Source organism: Corvus cornix, chromosome 3 (assembly GCF_000738735.6).
Source record: "Corvus cornix cornix isolate S_Up_H32 chromosome 3, ASM73873v5, whole genome shotgun sequence".
In the NCBI taxonomy this organism is placed as follows: domain Eukaryota; kingdom Metazoa; phylum Chordata; class Aves; order Passeriformes; family Corvidae; genus Corvus; species Corvus cornix.
Window position 1 is genome coordinate 33,139,254 of NC_047056.1, and position 22,174 is coordinate 33,161,427.

General features: G+C 41.2%; 1 protein-coding gene across 1 annotated transcript in view; it reads left to right on the top strand.

Moving 5' to 3' along the window:
• The window catches only part of KIF26B (kinesin family member 26B), a 285,391-nt gene that overhangs the window by 234,981 nt on the left and 28,236 nt on the right, over window positions 1-22,174 (top strand). The window lies entirely within an intron of this gene.

Below are 22,174 nucleotides of genomic sequence, written 5' to 3' on the forward strand. Positions count from 1 at the left end.
ATGTGGACTAGAACCTTGGCTAACAGACACAAGCCACTGGAGCAATGCCACCTTATACCAGCAGAGGACCTGCCTTAGGTGCATGCTCTTTGACACTGGGCAAGTGCAATGCAGTTGCCTGCAAAAGCACTGAAACTGTCAGCACGTGTATAATGAGGACTTGGAGCATCTGGAAATTACGTTCACCTCTGGGGTTTTTCTGTATCTGATAGTTTACTAGGTTGAATTTCTGGCAATTTCCTTCTTTATTCCAGGGAACTACATCAAGTAGATGGAATCAGGTATGCACAGTCTGTGAATGTAGGAAAACTTCTTGCATTTTATTAGAGTAATTTAATCAGCAGCTCAGGAGCATGCAGATGACAGGTTTGCATGTTCCAGCAATTGCTGTTGTAGTGTTCATCAACGATGCACTTTATTGTAGGATAGTTTGTACAGCTGATAGTGCAGATTTGAGCTTTGTCTGCACACGTCTTACAGCATTGTGTTTCATCATCAAGTTAATGAGAGATAGTAGACAAAATTCTCAAAAGAAAAGCTGCAGTGGAGCTGCCATTCCCCAGCTTTGAGTTTTCAACTCAGTCCTGCCAGTGTGGCAGTGTGACAGTAATTGGAGCAGTGGTGTCTGCGAACATGTGTAGTAGGTGTAAGTGGCTATGTTGCATTCACTGAGCCTGAACTCCTGGTGCACCAGTTTTACAAGAGACCTCGGCTGACAAACTCCGGTCTGCACAAGTATTCAAGTGAGAAGAATCAGGCCTCATGAAGTATCTCTTTGAATGCTCTTTGAACCACTCAGCAAATTAGTACTTTATGGATACTGTAACAAGCAAATAATGATGGACTGCAAAATGAAATGAGAAGGGAAGTGCTGTGGTTTATAGTCAGACTTAACAGCAATTACTAATTGCATTTAAATAGCCATTCCTATGACCAGCAGATAGCTGCATCACGGAAGGACACTACTTTGGTCTCGGGCCAGCACAGATGTGAATGGTAATGAACAAGCAATCCAGTAGTGTGCAGTTATTCCTGAAATATAGCTTGAGTGGAACCCAAATAGGCCATTGTGGTAATTTCATACAAAAATTAATCTGTACTTAATTCATTAAAATACAATTTTGAACCTTCATTCAGGGTATCCAGCAGTTTATTTTCACCTGTTCCACCACTGGTTCAGGCTCAATTGAACATTAATACATTTTCTCTCATAGAAATGTGGTTATAATTCATTTCATGTATAATTGAACAATTTTTAAATAGTCATATCCTTGGAATAACTACTCCTTGTACAACGCAGTAAATTATCAAAAAGCATGTAATAATTTTTATTAGACTTATTTCACATTTTTGCTTATCTCCAGTTTCATGAACAGTTGCATACAGATATGATGTGTTAAATTAAATTTCATTTCCCTATTGATCCTTCTTTGCTTTACAAAACCAGTGTGACTCAGAGCAAAAGACATTCCACTGCAGTAGACCAAAGAAAATAGCTTTTCTATTTATCTGCCAGTATATAGCTGCTTGTTTGGAGTTGTGCATCTCATTGCTGAGAAAAGGTTACAGACTGCAGAGAATTTAAAAGAGAAGCAAGAAGAATTATGAATGGTCTGAAATGAAAGGGTTTCTCACCTGGAAGGACACTGTGACAGAAATAAAGCTTCATAGCTTGCAGGGAAAAGGGGAAAAGGAGGCTTCTGAGAGAAGAGATGACAACTACTCTGTAGTGTTTCAAGGATGTGAATACACACGGGAGGAGAAAATTGCTTCTGGTGAGACAAAGTGGCAGAATGATTTCTTATTTTTAAGTAATGACATGGAGGAATATAAACTTTAAAGCATGCTAACAGGGGTTCCTATTAGTGGAATAACTACCCAAGAGCTGAAGTGAACACTTGGTTGGTAGAATCATTTAAAAGCAAAATAAACTTGTAACTAACAAATATCCACTACCAGTTACATAAGAAACTGTTTAAGATGGGTTATTAAGGGCTAGGCTTATGCAATTTCAGTGCAGAGTTCTGGGTCCAAATCTTTGACAATTTTCAATAGCTGTACTTCCTTTTGATAATTTATCTTTGTCCATGATTGTAAAGTGTCTGCACATGGCTGGCAGTTATACAAATAAACAATAAAATGTGTTCTAGTGTGTCCACTAGAATCATCTCTGCTTTTAGGAACCTGGAAACCAGTGGTTGGATGTATTGTTACACTTGCATCACGTCAAAGAATTCCAGGAAGTCTCAGTGGTGTCTTTCTCAAGACCCTACCCTAGCAGGGATATGGACTGCCCAGTCCATTTCTGTGCCAGATGATTTAACTCAGTTAACCACTTTTTTCCCTTCATCATCTAGTTACACTGTTTTTTTAAGGTCTCTTTCTCTTTGAATTGCAAAATCAAGTTCTCCCAGTGCTTGATCCAAAACTCAGTGGAAATCAATGGAAATCTTTTTATTGGGATTTGGCTTAAACCCACAGATTAGAAAACATGCTTATATCTAATTAGATGAGATAATCCTCAAATCCTTGCTAAGGGATATTTCATGTTCCGTATTTGATGATTAACAGCTTATTTGTTGAAAGAGCCAGTATGTGGTTCAGTGTTATGTAATGTTGAGTTTGTTTGGAATTGCAAGGGACATAATTGATGGAACTGGTGAATGTGAAAACTGCACAAGGACAATAATCTATTGATTGGTTGCAGATGGGTCTGTGACCATGAATTTGGAGCTCAAGAAGTTTATACAGAAACTTGCCACATAAATGGGGATTTGAGACTACTGAAGTGGCACAAGAAGGACTATTTTCTTTTCCTCTTCAGTGTATATAAATAATATTTGGGACCTTAACTTAAAAATAAACATTACCTGTGCTTACATTTTCTGGGCAAATAGTTGAACATTTTTTCTTCAAACTCCTTCTTTTCTTGGGCTCTATTTGACATCACCCTCTCAATAGAGTGACAGGCCCTAGAAGCTTTAAAGAGAATTGTGTGGTTGTAAGTGGAGGATACTTCAGCCAGTTTGCCTTATTGCTTCGAGAGTATTTGAATGGCATTACAACTGCAAGATGTTTTTTCATTGAAGTTGTTATTTTCATAACACATTTGAGAGTAAAGCAAGGAAGATAATCCTCTTGTGCTCTTCAGATACCAGATTCTGCTGCATGATCAAAGTTTTTGACTGGTGGTTGCCTCCAGGTCTATACACAATGAGCAGATGCGAAGTGGATTTTTTAAAATATGCATTGACTTTTTAGATTTAAGCAGGCTGGTTAGAACTGTCTTCTGAAATATGAAAATTACCTCTCTCGTGCTGCAGGATGAACCTGCTAGATTATTTTAATTCTTAAAATATTTTGTTTATAAGTGCCATCCAGGTGACATGTTTTCCAGCAATATCTGACAAGACTCAGTAAAATTAATATCAGACAGAAGACTTAACTGTTTTAGCTGTATTTTCTTTTAGCTTTGTTTTGCCTTATCATCCCATCAGAAAAAATGTTCTACCTGCTGTATTTAAAAGTACTACAATTTAAAATTTTTTTTCAATGGGTTATTTTTGAGAGATGGTGGAATTTACTAAATTGTTTTCTCCCTATTCCTTAGTTCATGCTCTTGGAAACAAAACCTCACTCTCCTTGAAAATCAATGACAAAATGTATGCCCACACTGTCAGAAATATCAGCCCTTGTGGCTCCCTGTGGTACAGCTGGTTCCAGAGAGCAGAGAGCTGTGCAGCAGAATGGTGGTGGCAGCTGTTTTGGGTGTTGTTACAGACAGATATGGCTCAGCTCAGGGACAGCAGAGAACACAGGAGGGGAGCCCCTTACAAGGTGAGCTGTTAAAAGCACCTCATCATCTCTGCAAATGGGACTTGAATCTCCTTGGAGCAGTCTTCTAAGGATTGCACACAATTTTCATGTCTGCCTCCAGCTATAAATAGAGTAGCAGAATCTTTTATGCTCCTAGACTATGTTCCCTCTCTCTTGCAAACAACAGTTTTCACAGGCTCCGAGTGAAGTGTTTTGAAGTTACATGCCTGTGCAGGAGGACAGGAATTAGATGCAGTATCCAGATCTGCTACCCAGCTGGCATGTATACATAACAAACAAAAATGGTTTCAAAGGTATGGTGTTGGAGAAATAACTGCACTTTTTCCAAGAGGGAGAGAGTGTTCTAGGAGCTCTGTGTTCTCAGTCAGATCATGCCAACATGCTCCTCCTGAATCCCAGTCTTCTCTCTCATGTGGGGACATTACTGGTGTGATGGAGGACAGTTCTTCTCATGTGAGAGGAAACTGAGAGTAACTGCTGTAGTTGTAGTAGTTTACACTGATGTATAAACTATTGGGAGAGTGAGGGGCTGATGAAGGATCAAAGCTGAATATGATTTGACTCTGAAAATACATGTGAAAGAGAACCTGTTGGCACCCTACCACACTGTGCTCCAGTGAGATTTGTGAAACACTCCTGTTTTTCTCAGTTAATGTTGGGGCTGCTTACTGTGGAGTGGGTTTTACAGAAAAAGTGAGGGTGTGCTTTGGTAACTTTTAGAATCTTTGCATTATACAGAATACAAAATAAGCCTGTTAAGCTGGTAACAGATTTTCTGTTCTCTTGTTAGGTGACTGCTGCCATTTTGGATGGGTATGTTCTGTGCAGTGGCGTTAGATTCAGTGGCTTTTATTGGTTTTGAGCTACTCTTGATTTCAGTCTGTCATGGCTGAAACCAGGACACAGTCCTTTGTGAGCTCCTTTGCTTGGAATCGTTTGTGTGTGTCAGATGTAAAAATCAAGTAGGTTACACAAGTGGTAAAGTCCTTTGTGTCCATTTGCAGGTGCTGTGTCCATTCTCCTCACACTCTTCTCAGTGCAGGGAGCCTCATGGCAATGAGGATGTTGTTTGCAGGAAGTCTCTGGCTGCTGTGAATCTGAATGTACATGCTCCCAGGGACTGTCACTTTCTCCCCAGCAGGGTCAGGGACATAATGCTTCTGTGGCACTGTAGCAGAACTCATCTGGTCTCTGGTGATATCACAACCACGTATGTTAGGTGTACTCTGAAAATTGGAATGGATTTTTTCATCCTCCCAAGAAAATTCATAGTTTCTCTGAAAACACTATTATATCACACCCATGCAAAAGATAGTATAAATAAATTTTTAATTCCATTGGCCAGGTTCCATCCATCAATGGTGCTTCTCTGTGGAACAATACCTGATTCTTTTAAGGAATCTGAGCATCACACTAGTAGCTGTTCTGGTACATAATCATAGGCAAAACCCTGCTGCTTCTAAACGTGTTCCTCCCATGGAAGAGCAGAGAACAACAGGTAACTGAAGAGAGTAACAACAAAACATCACATCTTTTCAACAGGCAGCATTTTGCTGTGGGCTATGAATAAAGAATGTTGCAGGCTGTGTATGAACTTACAGTAAGTTAATATTCAACTCCAACAGTAATAGTGTGGGTATGTGAGAGTCATTTTGGCTAGTGATTAGACATCTATCTTATAGATTAAACAGCTGTATTACCTCTCTATTGGAACTAAAGTTCAGAACACAAATGACTTTCTTAATAATTTTGTGTTCATATTCATATAGATATAAAACCAGTAACTGTGTGCTTCATGATAAGTGTTAACAGTGTATTGTTTCACCTTAATTAATCTCTCAGAAATGTAAAATACCAGATGTTTCCTACTAGTATCTAATCTGTAACCCATATTAGCTAATGAATTCTGTATTCTTCCTTGTGTATTATCCATTAATTGTGCCACTAACTGAAGCTTCATATAAGCTCCTTTTAAGACTGCATAATTTGAAAGTAGTTTTTCATTTCGCCATAAGCCAACCAAAAAGTCTTACCAATGATTTTTGCCATAAATACAAAGGGACTTACCTAACATAGAGTTAAGTATTCTATGATGACATTGTAAGTTATATGCTGCTCATATTATCTTTCAATGCATTTTGTAGTGCCTGAATACGTGAGTAAACTTTCCTTGGTTAACCTCATAGTATGCAATAGGACCATCTGTACAGTGCTCTTTCCTTCTGGCTCCTTTATTATAGTGAAGGAACATCTCCCAACCCTGTGGTCTGATTATGCTCATATTGAAACATTTCTGGCACTTAAATTTGAAAACCTTTGCATATTTATGTAGAGAATATTCTTTTGGGAGATTTAAAAATCTGGGCAGAGTGGCAGATCTTCACTCCTCTTGCTGTACAGGTTCCAAGAAGGGCAGTCATGAGGGATTCTTGCTCCTTCCTCAACAGGAAGAAAAAATCTCTATTGCCATATTTAGGAAAAAAAAGGTCCAGTTTTTGGCATATTAAAGGCTTATTGTCTTGAGGTCAGGGCTAGATGAGTGTTGAGAACACGCTCAGCATAATGTGCTCTGTTGTTATCCAAGTTTTGAATTGCACAAGTATCAACCAGCAATGGATGTGTTTGAGTGGTTGTTTTAGAGACATAATTTGGGGGTTTTTAGGCATTAATGTGTGGTCTATTTTTGACTCATTCAGCCTTGGAATCAGTAAACACAGGAAACAATATTGGTATTGTCGGGTGAATATCACAGTCTTCAGAAAAGAATCTCCAGCCCAGTGAGACTGCAGGAGATGAGATAGCCCCTAAATGTGATCATGTTTCTGCTTTTCAAATATTTCTGTCATTGCTCTCAATTTGTTTATATTAGTTATTAAATATAGGACTTTTATATCCCATGATGCCCTTAATTTACACAGTTTTAACAGAATATGGATCAGACACATTTTCCTACCTGATCCTACGTCTTTCCATCTATAATCTATTCCACTCATTAACAAGTAGTAACATTATGAAACATAGAGTTCTTTTCCTTCTGCATCTCCAATGTATCTCAGAAATAACTTTGATTTATCATAGAATTCTGGCAAATAACTGTGAAGCACTCACTGTCACTGCTGCAGTACCTTTAGTTTCTCAAATACTTTCATAATGTCAAGCAGGTGGGGGAGAAGGAGGCAGGCATAATTGTAAGCCACATTCCTGATTCTGGGACATTCCAGGGGCACAGCCCCCCATGTTAAATCTTCTGGAGGCTTAACTGGCAGCAGGCACCCCAGGATGCCTGACGTGTCCACAGGACACAGGGCACAATGCTGTGACCCTGTCTCTGACAGGTCCCCTCTACTAGTAGCAGCCACATCCTTGGCAAGTCCCTGTTGCAGGAGAACCACAGGAAATAGTGTCTTGACTGCTGTCTCAGTGGCTGTGCTCCTAAACATTCTCTCATACTATATAGATGCTCTTTTACATCATGGAGAAGGTCGAGATATGTGAAGCTTTCACCCTTTCCTGTTTTCTTTTATATTTGCCAGGTCTGGAATGGAGTGATATGTTCTGCTGTCCTAATTGATTAAATGGCATCTATCATAACATAAAGAGATCAAACGGAATTGTTTTTTCTCCCATGTTACCATTTAGAGCTCTCAATTCTTTGCGGATCATTAGCGTATAATTTTCAGATGAGCTGGCCAGTAGGTCCCTAAATAAAAATTAGTAGAAAAGATTAGCTAGGAAAGCTAGACTGGTAATGAGCTGTTGCACTATAGTAATGTGATAGGTTTATAGTTCATATCTAGCCCTAATCAGTGCTAAGTGCAAGTTGTCAGCATTTGATAGCTAATTGGTGTTTCTTGAAATTACAGTGCAACAAAATCACTGAGATGAAAATAAAGCTCTTCTTTATATATGACAAGTTAAGGGTTAATTGTAAATGCTTGGGTCAAATACACCTCTTAGCTATACTATATGCAAATCAGCTGTGCTGAGGGAAGGTTCATGGGTTGTCAAAACTTCTCTGGTCCCTTTTGGGTAATTATTATTTTTTTTAAATTGGTACAGTAGTGGCTTTGAAAACAGAACAGGGCATTTAAGCCATTTGCTATGTATTTAATATGTCATACAACACAAAAAACCCCCTTAAACCTGAACTACTGAAGAGTATTAACCATGCAATGACAACTTGAACTCTCATAGCAGTCCATTTCTTAATGATTTTGTTTACTCTGTGTGCATTTCAGAACTGCTGTCCTCTCACAGAATTAACTGGATATAACATGTCATAACATGGATCTGAAAAATTATAAGGCAGGAATAATCTAAGCCACTGGATAGGAAAGACTTAAAAGCCTGGCTAACTTGACATCTGTGAGCTGAGATTTTTTTCACTGCACATAAATAAGTGGCTCTAATCACTCTCATAGTGCTAATATGGGAAATGTCCTGTCTGTCCTCAGTAGCTGGCGGTGAGAATGACTGCTGTGCACAGTGTTGTGCTTCCAAATTCTGAACCCAGACAAATGCTGCGAGCAGAACTTTCTCTGACATGGGTGCTCTAAGAGAACTTTAGCTACCTCTTGAGAGGCTAAAGTACACATGGTCACACAATCTCATTGCTAGTCATCCAAATACATTTTTTAATTGGCTGTTAAATTGACCATTTCCAAACAGATTTAATGCAGGCACAGGCCTTTATATATCTGAGGTCTGTGCAAGACTCTTGAGACTGAGAGAGGGCTGGGACCGAAGCAGGCTGGGCCATGAAGGTGTGATGACACTGCTCTGCTGCATGCTGGCTTGCCAGCCAGCTGAGCCAAATGCCAGCAAGCATCCATGAGCTAACAAGGAGAGAGGACGGAGCTGCAGCTGAAAGAGGTGAGTGAGGTGGCATGTGGCAAGGTGGGGTTGTAGGAACTATGCAGAAGAGGGGACAGCCAAAGTATGGAAAATGGGGTAACACAGGACACAAACTCAGGGAAACTAGCCTTCGTTACTTCCTCTATTCATAGAACAACTTGTTCATTTATTCAGATCCTCACCATTTGAAATGCAATTACATGAATGTATTTTCCTACTGAGTAAAATTCATACAGTCAGCAGACAAACTTCTCTCTAAATGATTTGCTCATCAGTGTGTGGAGGAGGAGGGGGAAGAATAGCGAAAAGAGAGGAGTTCACTGCTAAATCATCTGCATTAAATGATCAATTTTTGTTCGTGCAGTAGTTGCAAAAGTTAATACTGAGATGTTAAGAAAGTCCTGCTGCAACAATAATTTGGTACTAGCACTCAGATGTGAGAGGAACAAATCCTGAAACCCTGAGTTGAAACTCACTTTAAAGTAAATCCAGACAACAAGTATTGCCTTCTCAGATGGTGAGCCTTGAAATATCTTGCCTGTTCCCAAGACCAGGAAATCTGGAGCAGATGTCTGTGCATTTAAATTCAACCCTCCTTTCAAGATGGGCATACATTTGGATACAACCTTCTGAATACAGCCCTCACCCTCTGTTCTATGCAGATGTGGTACCTAATGTGTACATGAAAGAAATTCAATCTCTCTAGATCTGCGTAAATGCCTGACTTGGTGTCCCCTGAGAAGTTACTAGTTAAGCTGAAGACAACAAGGAGCAGTAAAATGCATGAAGTAGTGAAGATTGCAGAGACAACAGTAGCTAGCATTGAAGTGGGAGCTATCAAACTAGAGGGAAGGCCACCAGGAAAGTCCTTCAAGGACCAGTTTTGGGAGAGGTTTTATTTGATGTTATTACCAGCAGCTTGGCACACAAAGCAGGGCCATGCTAATCATAGTGACTGCTTACACAAAGCTGAGAGCCATCATCTGTAGAAAGGCAGATCAGAACATCAGATGGGAGCAGCTGTGGGACCTCGAGGGCTTCCATAATACAAATGGCACTGATACAAGGGTGTGCCCTGATGGACTGCTAATTATTTCTGATGCAATCTGGGAGCTCATCAGCTAGAAAGGGAATGGGGGTGTGTGCTGATTTAGGCATGTTGGTTAATGATCACAGGTGTCCACAGCTAAACTAACAGTGACAAGGTAATGAAATCTGAGGAGGCATTAGGAATGACAGCAGAAAAATAGTAATAGTTATGCAAGGGGGTAGCAGGTCCTCTCCTGGGTGCAGCTCTGGTCTCCCATATAGATGAAGGATGAATTCAAGCTGAAATGAGTACAAGAAAGTCTGGCAAGGGGAGTTTTTCACATGAGAAAAGATGAAATGAATTTGGCTTGCATACCCAAAGAGAGTTAAGGAATAGAGAGCATGTGTCTCTACATGTGGCGGGAGCATTCCCATCCCTGGGGAGGCAGAGCAGTGGAAACCAAAGAGCATGAGCAAACAGAAAAGTAGTTGGCATGCGGCTACTAAGTGGAAATGTGTGGGGGCAGTGTTAGAAAGCCATAATGTTTTTAAAGGTGGGTTTTCTAAATGCTTAAGGAGGATTATATGGTTCTCTGTACTGGGTAGGGGCAGGAGCTAATAATTCTGTTTCCTCTCACCCCAGGCATCACCTGTGCTTTGATGCTGCCCCATGGGGCTTAGGCTCGCAGGACCAAGCAATGCATTTCTTTCTTCCGTCTCCCCCTGTGGTGGTTGTCCATGCGCCGTCTTTACAGAATGACTGTCTTTCCTCTTGGCCTCTCTGTGTCTCCAGACACATTGGACAGGGCTGGGTTGACAGAACGCTGAGGAACTCTGCTGTGTCCTCAGGAGCTCACAGCAGGCATGCAGAGGGGATGCAGGAAGGAGGCTGCAGACTCGGGCTGTAAACCTTTATAAGCCAATTCTAAGAACGTAAGAATGGCCGTACTGATTGAGGCCAAATGTCCTTATAGCATCCTGTCTGGCTAAATTCAACAGCAAATGCCAAGGATAGAGTGTAAGGCTGAAATATGTACTTTGCCAAAAAGTGCTCAAGCCTCAACTATTTTCAGCTGTGGGAATTCCTGAGTATCAGCAGCGGCTTTGTAAACAGAAGTAGGACCTTCCAGGCACATTGTAAATGATTCCAGTCAGAGGCTTTTTAAAGACAGTTAAAGTTTGAAAGGATCTTTTTATGAAAGACTGGTTCAGCTTACCTTTGAAATTTTGTTTTAGTGCTTCTTGGATTTTGAACAGCTACCTTTAAGAGAGGCCTTTTTGTGATTTAAAACTAAATACATACAAGCTTTAGTATTGTATATTGCTTTCTGCCACTTACAACTCTGTTCTGACTACCAATCTTGTGGAGAGGCAGCTGTTAACATGGAAATATTCAAATTTATAGTTGTTTTTCTGAGCCAAATAGATATAATATTGAGTTCTAAAGCATGTTCTGGTTTCCTCAGGTAAAACTGCAAGCAATTGTAGTAACATTCGTTCGTACAAATGTCACAATTCCTAACCAGCAAGTTTAAAAGAGTTCCTTTCCTTTGCTGTTGTAGGCTGTAAGATCTCTGAAGTGTCAGAAATACAAGAGCCTATTGAGAATCTTGTCTAATCAATGTTACTATAGTGGGCAAAATAAATAGAGGAATCCATTTAAAGCAGGAGTGAAACTTCAGATAACATAAAAAATGTATGTGCATCATTAATATTTTAAATTGCTGCATGGATGAAGATAAATGTATTGATACAGCCCATCTCCAGTTGATTTAAATAGGAAATATATACATTAAAAATATTTATATACCAAGTTTGCTACTTTTACTTACAACACATAGCACTTGCATAGCCTGGAGTCCCTCAGGTTTTATTTAGGCTCCTCTGTGAATGAAGTATAATAGAGTGTGAGAGATATAAAAGAATCAAACATTTAGTTCCTTATGCCTGTGTTTATAGATTACAGAATTCCCACTGCCCTGCACCAGCTGCTAGATTTGGTCCTATGCTGTCAGAACTGTCATCATAAAGCTGCCTGTGGTTCCACAGTTTAATTTCAGTGCCGTGTATTTGACGTCAGAAGGGACCAGTTTAGCCTTTGTCTCATGTATCCTGTCACTAAATCTTTAAAAACCCAGTTCAGATGCTGATGATGCTTATGGGAGCTTTTCTGGAGATTTCAGTGACAGCTGGGTTCAGACCACAGTGCCAGTGGATTTCGGTTAATAAAATCCTAATGTTTGGGGCTGGTTTGTGGACTTCATCTAAGATCTTTATTTGCCATGCAAGTCACCATCATCATTGCTATTGCTCAGCCTGTCTCATCACATCTGTAAATCAGCCAGTTGTGTGAGTAGCTCAGCCCATCTGTGGATGAAGGTTTTGGCTGTCTGATAGCCATTCATTTTTATGTGAATGGAGTTCTTGGTGTCTCTCCACTTCCTGACAAGGTCACCCCACCCATATTGACTGTTGGCAGACCAAATATAGAGGCCAAGGATTTGCAGGCCGGAGAATGCTCTGTTCATTAGATTCTTCAAGCATCATTGCAGGTGTCTAAGAAACTTACTTTGACCCTAAAATTATATATTGAGTAGTAAAGTAAATTGAGACCTTGAAGTGCAATTGGCTTCCTAGTCCAAGGTTTTTAAAGAAATAGGTGTTATGTAGAAAATCAGCTTTCTTACTCTAAAGTTTAAGAATGTGTAAAGTTAGACAGCTAAATCCATCCTTACCCCTATTACTTATCCTGATTTTTAAAAGACAGTTATGCATGTCATCTAGGATCTGTACATATTCCCTGTACATGCCAACACATTATTCCTAAATGGAAGTCATGGGGTTCTAATTTGCGGATGGTTTGGAGCTGAGCAACTCAGGCCAGTGTGTCTCCAGTGTTAGATGGGAGATGACACATAAAAAATTCCTCCTTTTTGGAACTTGTTTCACCTGCTTAATTCCCATCCTAGTTTGCAGATTGTTTGGCTGCTGCAAAGTTCATCTTCCTTGACAACGGGCAGGGATTGCTTCTTTTATCAGGTTTTAGCAGTTTCATACATCTCTGTGAAGCAATTTGGAGCCGTATGTGAAAAGGAAATTTAAAAGGTATTAAATTGATTACCAGAACTGGAAGCATGACTTGGGGCTTCTGACTTTTTGTTGCTTTAATGCTGAGTAATGCTTTACTTTGGGTTTTGACAGTTTATAGTCAGGACCCACTATCATGTAAGTGAATATTTTTTTGGCTGTTAATCTAAATGAACAGTCTTGTGAGCACCAGCATCAAGAACATAATGTTTCCAACAACTTGTCTCGCACTCTGACATCCAAAAGGGTGTAAATACTGACCTAAAGTTTTCCTGTGTTTGGGAATTTCTCTCATGTGTGTGCTTTCTCTGATGTGTTCAAGAAAGAAGTTGAAGGCATCTGTCTCATTTCTGTGGGAGCACAAATAAGATTTCTCTCCATCCACCCAGCTGCTAATCCTTACAGCATTTACAGAGGCTTACTATCTTTGAGCTCTGCATATTATTTTCTCAAACTTTCTTCAAATTTGCCAACAGCCTAAAAGTTTATTGCTGAAGGTGATAAGGTTGTGTGCAGGTGCAGAGGCAGTATGAACTCTTGAGTCTAACTTTCTTTGGGGAATATATCTAATGAGTGGCATAGATGAATTGTATAATTTGCATATCATTAATGACAACCAAAGTCTGCCTTCTTTTTTCTCTTTTTCCCCTTTCCACATGGGAGTATGTGCACTTTTACTGCCCTCTGCTATAATGCTGTGGGCTGAAGGCTCTAGGAGGTTGACATATAAAATCTTACTTATCAAAATGCGAAGTGTTTTGCTGAGTGACCTTCCCACTTTCCTGGAGATGCTGTCTGTTTACATGAGGAGCAGTGCCAAGTGGAGTGGTTTCTAAAACTGAACAGCAGTCAATTTATTTTCAGGTACCACTCCATTTGGGATTGCAATTAGAATAACTAGAGCTGCTCTCCAGCACAGGAAACTGGGAAGGTCATGCTGCCAAATTGTTGGCATCTTGATGAAGGAGTGTAAACTACTGCTGTCACTACTGCAGATCAAATGAGCCTAAGCAGAATGAAGTAATTATGAAATCCTCCCAAAAGATCATGAATATTCATGTATCAGTTACAAACATTTGAAGTTAATTTTCGTTTGAGGAAATAACCCTGGGTACCTCTGAATCCTATCCCTCCCTGCAGCGAAGAGCAGGGCGCTGTTTCTCGCGGCCGGGGCTCCCAGGCGCGGCGGTGGGCAGCTCCGGCCGGGCAGCGGGGCGGTGCTCCGTGTGCCAGCCAGCTGTCCCCGTTGTGTCCCCGCTCCAAATCGCCAAAAGGGGACGTTCACCGGGCGGCAGCCGAAATGGTCACCGAGCCGCCTGGGGTGAGGGTAACACAGGAGTCAGGCCAGCCCGGCAGGCGGGTGCTGGTCTGCACCGAGCGGGGAGCTGAGGCGGCTGCCCTGCCCCCTCTGCAGCGCCTGTCACCTGGAGCGGCTGCTCAGCATGTGTGACCCCAGCCATGAGACTGCAGGGAGCTGAGGCCTCCTGACAAACGAGCCCTTTGCTTGGCCTCTGGAATACCGAGTGGAGAGCCTTGCTTTAGTCTGCCCGCTGCTTGGCCCTCGGAAGGCAGCGGGAGCTGGGGGCAGCAGCGGGGGAAGGAAAGACGCGGAACAGAGGGAGTGTGCCCTCTCTTCATGCTCGTGCAGGGGTGCTGGAAGTGCCCTCACTGGGTGTCTGCTCTGCTCCTGCTAATATTAGCCTCCAGAGGGGCCGGTGTGAAGGTGCTTTCCAGAACGTGCCCTCAGCAGATTGTCAGGGAATGTTTCTGCGTACCTTTTCTTGCCATGTGGTTTCCCCTATGACTGCCCTATAGGCACAGGTACTGTTCAGCTGCATTCCAGCCCTTCCCTTCCCTGCACTCCTGCTGCACTGTCAGGGCACAGGCAGCCCAGAGGGGAGGCAGGCAGGCTCCTAAGCTGCTCCAGTTGCTTCTCCATAGCAGCTATGTTGTCTTCTCATATAAAGCAACTAAACCATACAGATAAGATGAGCCAAACTTGTGGTTGCCATAATGCTTCCAAGTAAGGCAGCCAGGGAAGGAGGGACATGGGGAGAGAGAAGACATTTTTCTTCCCTTTATGAGTGTATCTTGTTAGAAGTTAGCCTAGCCAAGTGCAGAGTCCCTAAATTATTTAAAATCTGGATCATTATTGGTTTTAACTGGAGGGTTTGTTTTTTTTTCTCCTGTAAATCACAGTCTACTTATTGAGCATGTTTTCTTAACAAGTGGTATTGCTGATTTTGAGGAATCTGGCTTTAGCTCTGACGTAGAGTTGCTGAGCCTAATTAGCTCCCTGGATTAATGGAGTTCCTGTTTTTCAGCTAGAATTTATTAGGAGCTGGCACTGTAATGAGACAGACCACTAGGATCCTTTCCTTTTTGATTATCTTTGAGCTTTGTTTGGATGTTTTTAATGGCTGCTTGTGAATGGTGTTTGATTCTGTGCTGAGATTTGAAGTACAGAGGGGAGAGGGATAATTTTTTCCACTTTCAGTATAGTCTTCTCTCTGAAGTAATCACTGGCCCTCAGCAGAGTTCTGCTCCTAACCACCTCCTCTCTCCCACCCCAAAACCTGCACTTGCTGTGACTTTAAGCTACATCTGGATCTCTGAGCTGTCATTAGAGTAACACACTGAGCTGTAAGTAAGGGTGTATGTCTTCAGTTTCGTATTGCCAAAGTGCAAATTACCCCTGAACCAAACTACATAAAACACAGAGCTGGGGCAAAGACATCATCCTTCTCTTGATGGTTGAATTATTTAAATGAAGCTTGTGTGACTTTTGCTCCACTGCTGGCACAAGGCAGAAATGAGAAGAAGGAGGAGACATCTTTCACTGTGCATCTTCAGGTGGTGCCCAGCTTAAAGCACTCTTTAATATGTAAAGGCAAATGTGGAGTTGTGTGATAGCAATGGCTTTTTTGGGAGAGTTCTACTGTCAGATCAGTCAGCAAGACCTCAAAAAAGCAGGAAACTTTTATGTTATTTATGAATAACAGGGCACTCCTTGTCTGTTTTGTGGACTGTTTAAGTTTCATCCATTTTGGAGCAACTTTTATACAAAAGTTAGAGCTCTTGAATAAGCCCCTTTTATGGTGAGAGGGATAGTTGCTTGACACTTGGGAGAAGAGGCCGAACCCCATCTTGCTACAATCTCCTTTCAGGAGGTTGTAGAGAGCAGTGAGGTCTCCCCTCAGCCTCCTTTTCTCCAGACTGAACAACCCCACCTACCTCACCCACTCCTCATGAGATTTGTTCTCCAGACCCTTCCCCAGCTCCATTGCCCTTCTCTGGACATGCCCCAGCACCTCAATGTCTTTCTTGCAGTGAGGGGCCAAAAACTGAACTCATTTGAGGTGCAGCCTTACCAATGGGACTCTGTCTTTCTGTCATTGATTTTATTTTCTGCCTTTGGTGAAAAGAAACAAAAGATGCTATTTTGTGCATCTGCCACATGCTCCTGTGTTGTCACAGGCACAAGGATTATTCAGCAATATGAAATTTTCTCTTAAAAGAAAACAATTGTAGGGGGAATCCCCCTATATTACATATGCGTTTTGTAATAGCACAATTTAAGTGTAAGTCCCATAGTTGGCTGCAGCAACACCTTTCTCCTGCTCTTGACCTTTTGACTGCTGTAGTGTCACATCCTTTCCAGATGTGGAATTTTCCCAGTACATGATCCTAAGCACAGTGTCCCCTCAGTGTAGTCCTTTCAGCTGGCTCCCCCTTTGCCTCTGCAGTGAGCACAGTGTTCTGGGTTGTGCTAGTGCACCTCATACAAGATAACTAAGTGCAGTGGCAGTGGAAATTTCCACTATGCTTCATCTTCCCTGTAAGGCTAGCCAGCTTCCACCTGGAGCAAGTTCATTGTCTCCCCAATGCCTCTTTTTACCAGGTGAAGAATTCCTCAGGTTAAAGGGCCGACACGTTACCCATCTTTCTTCAACTGCCTCATTTTGTTCTGCTAACAAAGCCAGGCTTACATGGCTGAACGATCGAGGGCTTTATCTCCCCACCTGGCCTCATTTTGCCTGTGCCTACACACATTGCTCCCATTTCCTCTCCCTCTATCAAAATTATTAACAGAAAGGAAAGACATAACTAAGCAAACTGTACTGGTTCATAGTGAACTCAGCTGTTACACACCTGTAACATCTGCTGTTGGGCTTGTGCTTTTTGAGCTATAAACTGTCCTTTGTAGAGATTATTTCCATGCAGTAAGAGCCAAAACCAAATATAGTCTTTATGTGGTTCCTTTGTTATGTAAACATTTATTACTGTGAATAAAGGAGTGCATCAGCTCAAAGGAGCAGAGTTAAGACTTCATGATCAGAAATGACTGCCATAGTTACTGAGATTTTTCCTTTGACATTCCTCTATAAATAATTAGATTGCAAGACACCTGAGGGCATACATCATCTGATGCTGTAACAGTAACACCTTGAGGGAGTTGACAACTTTCTCCTTTTGGCCAAGTGCCTAGGAAGACATTAAAGTATATGATTAATAGAGAGCACAAACACGCAGTCTTGCACTTCCTAAAGCTTAGCTGTACTATTGTATTGTCTCCCTTGTGGAATGTTATTATTCCTATTTCTGATGGTGCTGCTGTTGTCATTGAATAGCCAAAATCCATGTAGCAGTGGGGTGAGAGGAAAGGGAAGACAAAGAAAATATTTGTTGTTAAGGTGTGGGGTGGGGGGAAAAAAAACAAAGCATAGAATACAATTGGGTAAATAATCCACAGAAAAATCGTTATTCCAACACTTCAGTTGGATCTTCCTCTCCAGTATTGCCTCCTTTTTGTGAAACAATTCTGTGTTTGTGTCTCCCAGACACAGAATGAAATGCTGGGCAACGAAAATTCCTGTGAATTTCCTGAGCACAATATTTATTCTTATTGCTTCATTTTCTATTCATGAATTCTATTTTGCAGCCCCAAACAAAAGCAATTACCATTTCCCTCTTTTCTGTGTAGCTCACTTTGAACGCATTGCTCACACAGATTTTCTTAAAGCTGGAGGACCTGGCAGAGAAAGATCCAGGAAGGCACTGACCATTCTCTGCCCCCTCACCCTGGCCTGCCCCTCACCTGGCAGCATGATACAGCAGCCATGCCAAATAATGGCCACGTTTTGGGATTCCTCTGCTGGGTCTCAGTGAGCAGCTGGGGGGAACTTGAGTGGGAAGAGGGGCCTTGGAGGACAGGCAGTGAGAGTGGAGGATGTTTGTGGGAGGAAGAGGGGGAAGAAAGAGGAGTTTAATACTGGAAGAGTGTCTAGCAGTGATGGCAAAGGAGAATGGCAAAGTCTGGTGTAGCTGCTTTGACCACTGCAGGATGAAACTGAGCTCTGCCAGGCTGTCTTGGGGAGGAACTGGGGATGAGTGTCATGGTATGGGAATTAGAACAAGCACAAAGGTTAGATGAGGAAAGCCTAGGATAGACACTGATAAAAGAGTGCAGGATTGTCTGATGAGAGAAGAGCATGTCAAAAAGGACATGAACACATGAGATCACAACTTTCCTACAGCACAGGAAAGGAGTGCATTACTCCTGAGTCTTAGTGTTTTTCTATAGGTAGCAAATGCTAGCAAAACCCCGTGGTAAATTGTAAGTCATGTTCTCCTTCTCTACTGCTTGTCCAAACAAAAGATGGCAGCCAGTTGCTGCTGCCAGCTAGTTCAGCAACTGAGGCTATTTGATACACCAGAATGTTCCAGGCTTGCTGATGTCTCATTGAAGTGTTACCACAAATCTACATGAAATTACATAAAATACATATAATAAGAGCATTTGGATCATGAAATCAATTGCTACAGGGTCACGAAATCTCAGAATTAATGGGCTATATATTGTGTTGTCTTTTAAGTGTTCTCCCTCCATCCCCAAATATCATCTTTTTTCAAGGCAGATAAAGGACCTGCTTTAGACATGAATCAGGACTGTACAGTGATGCAGTCATTGTCAATAAACATATGGAGGATGGGATGGAAGACTGTGGAAGAGAAGGGAGGTATTCTGAAAGGACCTGGTACCACCTTCTGACTAGTTCTGCCAATGTTTTCTTCAAATTTTTAGATAGGCTACTAGTTGTACATTCCTGGTTTTTTGGGTATCCAGATTGAGAACCAGCTGCCCCATTTTCTGTTCAAGGTAAGTCAAAGTTAGCTGTGCTTTGGATATGAAGACTATGTAATGATCAATACTCTGAAAGATCTGTGCGTCATACCAAACACCAATACTTAATGAAGTCTTCAATGTTTCAGGTATTATCAGAGGAACATATGCCTCACCTCAGAGGCATTCATCAGACTGCATTGATGAGCTCCACAGGGAAAAGGAAAAATGATAGAGAGCCTTTGAAGAAATCAGTCATTTGGGATTCAGAACAGAGTTTGTATAGTCCTGACAGTAAATAAGGCATAAGTCCATACATTGCAAGGCAAGGATTAAATGAAAGATTAAGTAACTTATGGTTCAGTGAGCACTGTTTATTCTGTGCAGGGTTTGAGGCAGGGCTCTAGTGGAAAAGTAGTACCCAGTCATGAAATTAAAGACTTTGACTAAGTGTACACAGGCAACTGGGATTTATGCAGTGTCCAAGGAAATGTATCATGATATTTTGTGCTTCATTCTTCAATGTAAGATTGTGTGTTGTTTGAAGTTGAGTATAATTAATCATTCATGAGGAAGGGAAATACAGATAGGTATAAGAGGAGCATGAGGATGTACATCTTTCCTTCTTACTGAGCAAGTGAAAGGACTAATTTACACTGATCCCAATTTGCATGGTGGTCTCAGAAGAGGAGAACACTTCTCACTGCAGCACTGCCATATCTCCCTTTTGGGGAGGTTCAGTACCTGCTAGGGTACCTATTGAGAGATTCAGAAAAACAGCAGGGAAACAGGTAAGTCCTTCAGCAGCTATTGTAATGTCAGAGGGTGGAAACAACAGAGGAGGAAAGGGAGTACAGTGAAGAAGAGAGAGGTCCTCTCCATACGGAGGGCTGGTAATCTGTGGAAGGAACTGAAGCTTTCTGCCTGGCAGTCTGCACCTCTGTACTGTACCTGCTGACATGCTTCGTAGAGATATCCATGTTTAGTTTCCTGCATGCAGGGCTCCTTCCTCTGGACTCTTCCAGAGCTACAGCTTTGCATACTTTATTTTTGGTTTTTACCTGTGTGGATAATATTTATTAGCTTTTTTCTGTAGCCATGATTGTCTAAGAAGCTAGGCAAGAAAAAGTTTACAAGTAAGGGTAATGTGTTTTATTAGACCAAGTGATGTAGTTAGGAAAAAATGAGGTGACTTTTAAGTACTGAAAAGACTGCAGAATTGACTTACTGATATACAGGCTTTGGAGTCTGAAGTGTGGTATCCTGACCCCACCTTCATTTTCTTGTGTGTTTTATATCCCCATAATCATGATGGTTTAGGGTAAATTTCCTAAACGATAGAAACATTAGTGGATGGGATAGAAATACATTTTAAATGAAGACAGGTTTATAAAATGGTGCTGCTCTGGCCTATAATTTTTATTGCTTTCGGAGCAGAATAGAAATAGACCATGAGCATTCCTGAAGTTCTCTTATTTGCCATGAAGACATTGATGCATTTCACTCTGCTGCTATGAGAAATATGGGACCTTCAGCTAGCCAGCCTCTGTTTAACATGATGAGCAACATACACCCAGGAGCAGCAGACCTTCTGTGACTTTCTTCAAAATTTCCTGTCTTAGTTTAATTTGCAGAGCCAGAAGATGAACAAAGGTCTTGCTTCTCAAAGCCCTTCCAGTGCAGAAGTGCAGACCTCCTCTTTGTAAAACTTCTGCTTTCACAGGAGATTTTGCATTTTCAAATAACAGCTCATGAATGACCTAATGAAATAATTCGTAGCCTTCCATTTTTTCAGGCAGAAATACCAGAAATGCCAGCACTCAGAAGAACAAAGCATCTACTTTGTGTTTCATACTGTCTGTCAAGCAAATTTCAGTGAGACATCTAAAATGTTTTACCAATATTTTAATTGAAGAGGATAGAGTGAGTTAAAAATTACGCCACACTTTTAAATGTCTTATATTCTCTTTTATTTTCTTTCTTTCTTTCCTTCAGAACTTAGTAGGTGCTGTTGTGAGAGGTCAGTGAACCTTGAACAGCTGAACTTGTCTTACGACAATGTCCAGAATTGACAAGAATCTGTGTTTAGTAACTTTCTTCCTCTTCATGTTATTTTTCAGAGTACAGTAGTGACATGAGGCTAGTTATTTTCTCTGGGTACAAGGTGAAGTTGAGTGTCAAGATATAGACTGTGCTGAATGAACAAACTCTGAAATTAGAAATCAGTGCTAGCTGGACTTTTTACTGCTAGGTTCATGCTTTAATCCTTAACAAATCTGCCCTTTAGTTCCTGTCCATGTCAGAGGATCATTTGAATTATAAATAGGTATTTCCTCAGTATCGTTATTCTTCTTGCAAGTGGGTATTTCAGTACAAGGCAGATGGCACAGATTATTTTACATTCCTAATGCATATATCTCTAGGAAAGCCACACCTCAGTGTTGATGCTGGCTGCGTGGGTTATGCATTCTCAGGAGACCAACATTTTTAGAATGTTTTTTTTTGTGCTTTCTCCTGTTGTCTCATGTTTTGCTATGGTAGAAGCACTGGGAAATGAAAGGCTTGTTATTGATTTCTGTGCAGATGTTTAATAATTTCCATGTTACTCTGCATTGGAGTGGCAGTAACTGATGTACAAAATTTGACATCTTAATTATTCCATGATGGAAAGGAGGGACACTAACCTGAGACACAGCAGCCTATTAACTCTGGATCTGTAGATTCAAAGCAGCCTTAGGTCACAAGTGAAATGAGTGAGGCTGTCTCAGTATAGTCTTTATGGATGTTTGCTTCTCAAAGACACTAGACTGTCTTCAATGTGTCTGGAGCAGATGGAAGCAGAAATCCTGAAACAAAAAAAAGGTTTTACTTTCAGTATTTCTAGTCAAGCTGAAACTGCTGTACTAGAAGTACGAGAAGTCTCAGGAGATGAGAACTCTCCAGAGCTATTGCATCAAAATATGCAGCAAAATGTTGTTGTTTATTCAATCAAAAAGAGAGGTCCAAGAGTGTTGCTCATCAATCCCATCCAGCAGGCATAGCTTCAGTTCCCAGCAGTTGTAGCTTTATGCAGAGTTCCTGTGAGCTGGAAATTTCAAGTGAATGAACAAGGAAACACATGCACCATGGGTCATTTACAGATATTTAACAGTGAACCCCAAAAATCTGATCTGCAGCCACTGAAGCTATCACCATCATTACAACAGGGGAAGCAATTCCTTTAGTGATAGATAGATAAATATC